The sequence below is a fragment of the Heptranchias perlo genome, chromosome 22, assembly GCF_035084215.1.
Source record: "Heptranchias perlo isolate sHepPer1 chromosome 22, sHepPer1.hap1, whole genome shotgun sequence".
Classification (NCBI taxonomy): Eukaryota; Metazoa; Chordata; class Chondrichthyes; order Hexanchiformes; family Hexanchidae; genus Heptranchias; species Heptranchias perlo.
The window spans coordinates 43,541,728-43,547,727 of NC_090346.1; positions in this window are offsets into that span (position 1 = coordinate 43,541,728).

Sequence of the window (6,000 nt, forward strand, 5' to 3'; positions counted from 1 at the left end):
AAAGATACATCTGTTATTCCTGACCTCATATCACCCCTATCAAAAATCAAGTAATCTCTTTGAACAATTCCGACACAGATTTTTGTTTTGTTGGTATGACATGTAAAGCATAGTTTTCTGTTATTTTAGATAAGAAACAATTATGCGCAGCAGGATATTTCAAAATTTCTAATACCTACCTATACCAAGATTATCATCACACAGGCAAAAACTTATTCATTAGCCTCTTGCCAGTGAACCGGTGATGGCTCCTGAGGGTTTTTAAATCAGTATGTACCAGGAATGTCAATGCTGGGAGGTAATTTCTTCAGTAAGCAATCTGCATTTTTCAAATTCAGGCCTATGATTTTGTTTATAATTAAGGAGAAAATGCACAGTTAGGAGCTGTTGTTGTTCTTTTTACACACTTAAACTTAAGGCCTGATTTTTAACTCGGGGCACGGATCGGGTGGGCAGGGGACGGGACGGGCATCAAGCTCCCACGATGCGGTGACCGTGAGGCCCGGGCGATTTTAACGAAGGAGTCTATTTCAAAGAGGAGCAGGGGAGTTCTCCCCGGTGTCCGGGCCAACATTTATTCCTCAACCATCATCACTAAAACAGATTATCTGATCATTTACCTCATTGCTGTTTGTGGGACCTTGCTGTGTGCAAATTGGCTGCCACGTTTCCTACATTACAACAGTACTTCAAAAGTACTTCATTTTCTGACAAGACGGAAAATGTAAGCTAAGAAGAGATCTGGAAACTCTCCTGGCAATCCAGAAAGCAGAAAGATCCTGTGATCCAATTAGCTGCAGGTGAGCCTCCCTTTTAAATATTGCTTCAGTGGCTCTGAGACACCAATCCTGGCTGGTTTTACTGGCAGGTCCGACACTTGGCAGGACTTCCACGACTTTTGGCTAAAATGGCGTTGGGGGTCCTAATTGCGTCATTGGACCCCGATTTAAATATATTCATGAGGCCTCCGCCTGCCTGTGGTGGGTACCTCGGCCCCCTTTCCAAAAAGTATGCGGTTGATGTTTGATAATAAAAGTAGAACTATCGGGACATGAACACGCGGACATTAAAATTCCACTTGGAGATATGTGTAGACATGGAGACATTCAATGCCTTCATCTGAATTTCCTCTAGTTGTGAATTTATTGGAGATGTTAACCTATTTAAAACAAAAGGGATTAATATCTCTGCTAAAACAGCGGAGCAATGGAATTCAGACAAAGGCATTGGGGGTGATTTTAGGGGGCAATTGCGGGTGCGTTGGGGGGCGGGGGGGCTCCGAAAATCGTGGAAATCCGGTTCGGGTTCAGAAGCCGGCTCCAACCCGCCGACTTCGGAGTTTCCCAGGGACCCACCTGTGTGCACGCGAGCGACCCGAAAACACAAGTCCCATCGGCAATTAAAGTCGGTGGGATGACAGTTAAAAAGCCAACTGTACCTTATTGAGGTACTTAAGGCACTTTACCTGTAACAGATTCAATACTTAGAAAGATTTTTAACTTACCTGGGCGGCTTGCCCACCGCTTCTGATTTGGATCAGGGCTGGATCAGGCAAAAAGAAACTAAATAAATTAAATAAAAAACCATCGAAGGAAGTGAAAACACTAAATGAACCTACCTTTGAAACCTGCTCTGATGTCCCCCTCTTCAGCCCCCCCCCCCGATATCCCCCTCTTCACCTCCCCGATCTTCCCCCGATGTCCTCCCGATCTTCCCCTCTTTCCCCGCCCCCCCCCCCCGGTCTTCCAGTCCAGCGCTGGATCGTCCATTCTCTCCCCCCCCCACCCCCCCCCCGACCTTCTGTTCCAGCGCAGGATGACGTCTCGCTCTCTTTCTCTTCTTCCCCCCCCCCCCCCCAACTTTGCGTTGCAGCTCCTGACGGCAGTCAGCATGTCAATCAGGCTGGCTGCCGGGCGCGAAACCCGGAGAGGATGTTAATCATCATCAATCAACGTGCAGTTGCGTCGGAAATGGTAAGTTTTGTTCATACGGGTTTGCCACGCGGACCTTCACCGCCCCCCCCCCCCCCCCCCCAACCCCGCTGCCAACCTGCCACCATTGCAAAATCGAGCCCATTATGTTTTTACAGTGGAATTTATGAGTCTACCTTTTTATTCGCCAGCTGTACTGAGACAGTGAGGTCTGTTAATCAAACAGGTTCTGAAATGACAACTCTTGCTATTCTTTAAAAGTTGTGCCGATTGGCCAGGAAACCGGTTCCTCACCCAAGTAAATCCTTGGAACATTCCCGAGTTTTTTTTTTTCTCTGCCAATGGTTAAGATTTCTTCCCTTTCCACAAATCTAATTACAGCCATCAATTAACATATCCTCACCTTCTGAGAGATATTTTATGTAAGTGGGCAGATGGTTCTCCCCTGGTGATACAATTTTAATTCCTCTGTGAGTTACTTGCAGTGCTGTATCATTCGAACTGTGTCTTTAATTAAAGTTACTCTGACCCATGTGCAATTACAAACAGCAACTGCAAAAGCTCTGGGCTTCCAATCTGCGCCATTTCCAATCCCTATCATTTACTCAAACCTTTCTTGCAGGTTACACTGATTACAATTCTCATGAGTGAATGAAGGCCTTCACTAGCAAGGATTCAATTATCAGGGTCTGATTAGTTCCTTTAGAAGAACCCACACAAATTGCTTTGAATTGCACAATTCATTTATTTTGAATCCCTACCGCTGACTCTCTTTTTCATCATAATCTGATAAATTTATTGTTGGCGTCCGTTCTGCTTTTCAAAATGAGCAACTTTGGAGGGTGATTTAAGGCATTGTTATTTGCTTTCGAGTCTTGCATGTTTGCGATGGGTTATTAAATCTGTAAGCCAAATTTTTCTCGTTCCCATAATTTTCCTCTTACTGACTACATTCTTTTTTATCTGCAACAGAGGCTGCTCTGATTACTGACTTATCCATGACCGCTGTCTATGATTGGCCAGCAGAAGGACGCTATTTGGCTCTCTTTCCCCTCACAGATTTATTTATTGATTAATTTATTTAGCTGACCTGACATTAGATACCCAGAGAAACCCATCATCAATGCATAAGAGTATCCAAATGAAACTACCGAGGAATCCTCATCAATAGTGTTTCTGTTTGCCTGATGCAGAATGCAAATTCACCACCCCCCCACCCCACCCACATAGAGAAACACTTTTCGTACCTAAGCCCAGAGAACGTAGGTGCAAATTGGCAATAGGCAAGGCTTAGGCAGCTGCAAGTGCATGTGTGATGGGTCACATGATGCTCCTTCTAGTAGCATGGCTGTAAACTAATAAAACTCGTGTAATTGAATCAAGTAAGTCTGAGTGATGGGTAGCTCTGATACTCAACTCTTTCAGTTCAGACAAACTGCTTAACCCCATCAACTACTGAATTCTAGAAAGTATTTGAAATTGGCAAAGTCTGAAAAGTAAATGGGCTATATTTTGACTTTGTGCGATAGTGCGAAACGGGCGATAGCGAGTTGGCAGCCTGTTTTACATCTTCTCCCCATTGCGTTGACTCCAACGGAAATAAAAATCGGGAGAGAGATAAAAGTGGCTGCCGACTCGCTATCGCCCGTTTTACAATATCGCACAAAGTCAAGATCTACCCCAGTAAATTTAACAGTGAATTTTTCAACCTGTGGTTTTGTTACCGCCAGCAGTGGGGACCGCGGTGTCAAATGGGCAGGCTGGCACTCCTATGCCATGATAATGTTTCCAGTGGGGCTCTGCCTCATTCGCTTCATTCCCGCACCTTTCGAGCAGGAGCCTAATTCTGCATGTATCCAGCATGCGGAAGCAGGCCTATTATAATTTCCAGTGTTTGGGCAGAAGTCCTGCCCACTGGAACTTCTGTCCATTCTGATCCTGCATTGAAGGAAAGCAACTGGTCAAAGTCCCAATTTAAAAGGAAAGTATTTTGGGAATTTTTTTTTCATTAGTTCTCAGCTAATGAGCAGAATATGTTTTCAGCTGATTCCACCATTAATTTAACTGGTTCTTAGCTCCAAACAAACATCTATAAAAACAACTTGTTTCACTATCAAATGTGTAAACATTCAGGCAAGTAGATGAAGTGGATACTTATTTTCAGAAGCAAGCATGAAGTAGACTGAAGAGCTGATGTCGCTGTTATTGTCTCAGACAGTGTTTAATTGTATTGGTGTGTGTGTGCCTGCCCTCCCGTTGGTTCCTCATCTGCTATCATGTTTACATACAGTACCCCTGCAGTGAAAATCTATGGAGTAACCTGTAGAGTAATGTTCTTGGTATTCAGTGCTTTGTTTGGATTTGTGACTATTTCTTGCTCAACTGAGAATGTTTTATTATTTCCCTGCGACTTATAAATTCCATTTTTTAAATGCCAAAACAAATCCTATCATAAGATAATTGGCAAAAGAACCAAAGGCGACAAGAGGAAAAACTTTTTTACGCAGCGAGTGGTTATGATCTGGAACGCGCTGCCTGAAAGGGTGGTGGAGGCGGATTCAATCGTGGCTTTCAAAAGGGAATTGGATAAGTACTTGAAGGAAAAAAAATTGCAGGGCTACGGGCCAAGGGTGGGGGAGTGGGACTAGCTGGATTGCTTTTGCTGAGAGCCGGCACGAGCTCGATGGGCTGAATGGTTACAGCATTAGAAGGAGGCCATTCTATAAGGCTAACTATGGCTCTGCAACATATTGGTTCGTTTCTAAAGGAATAGAATAGAAAAGCAGAGAAGATAAGTTAAATTTGTATAGAGCCTTGCTTAAACCACACTTAGAGTATTATGCACAGTTCTGGTCCTCCATATTACAAAAAGGATATAGAGGCACTGGAGAAGGTGCAAAAAAGATTTACAAAGATGATACCAGAACTGAAGAGGTTATAACTATCAGGAAAGGCTGAACAGGCTGGGGCTCTTTTCTCCAGAAAAGGGAAGACTGAGGAGTGACCTAATAGAGGTCTTTAAAATTATGAAGGGCTTTGATAGGTTAGACGTAGAGAAGATGTTTCCACTTGTGGAGTCCAAAACTAGGGGTCATAAATATAAGATAGTCACTAATAAATCCAATAAGGAATTCAGGAGAAACTTCTATGCCCAGAGAGAGGTTAGAATTTGGACTTGCTACCACAGGGAGTAGTTGAGACGAGTAGCATAGATCCTTTTAAGGGGAACTTTACAACCTTCCGGACTCAACATTGATTTCAATAACTTCAGATCATAACCACTGCTCCCATTTTTTCAGACAGCAAGTGCTGGTAATGGTTCTGTTGTTGCCATTTACAGCTCCTCCAGGCCCATCTTTTGTTTCTTTACTTGTCCCATTACCACCCGCCTTGCCTTGCACCATCATCCCTTTAGTCATTTATTCACTCCTGCCCTCCACCCTATCAGAGACCTTCCCTTTTGTTCTTTTCTCTCCTCCCCTTCCTCCCCCACCTTTTCCTTAACTCCATACTTGCTTAAAAACTGTTGAATCTTCGACTTCTTCCAGTTCTGACATAAGAGAACATAAGAACATAAGAAATAGGAGCAGGAGTAGGCCAATCGGCCCCTCGAGCCTGCTCCACCATTCAATAAGATCATGGCTGATCTGATCCTAACCTCAAATCTAAATTCATGTCCAATTTCCTGCCCGCTCCCCGACAAAAGGTCATCAACCTGAAACTTTAACTCTGTTTCTTTCTCCACAGATGCTGCCTGACTTGCTGAGTATTTCCAGCATTTTCAGTTTTTATTTCAGATTTCCAGCATCCGCAGTATTTTGCTTTTGAGAAGGTTATGCAGATAGGATAAACTGAAGTAGGGTGGGTGGAGGCTCGTGTGGAGCATAAACATCAGCACAGACCAGTTTGGCCAACTGGCCGGTTTCTATGCTGTAAATTCTATGTAATTCTATTTATAAATTTTACGTTTATCTTAAAGCAGTCAGATAAAATGCTTTTAAAATTTTGTTTCAGTAGCTGGGTGAGTTGATACATCATTTAAAGAACACTGCTACACAATGACTGATCT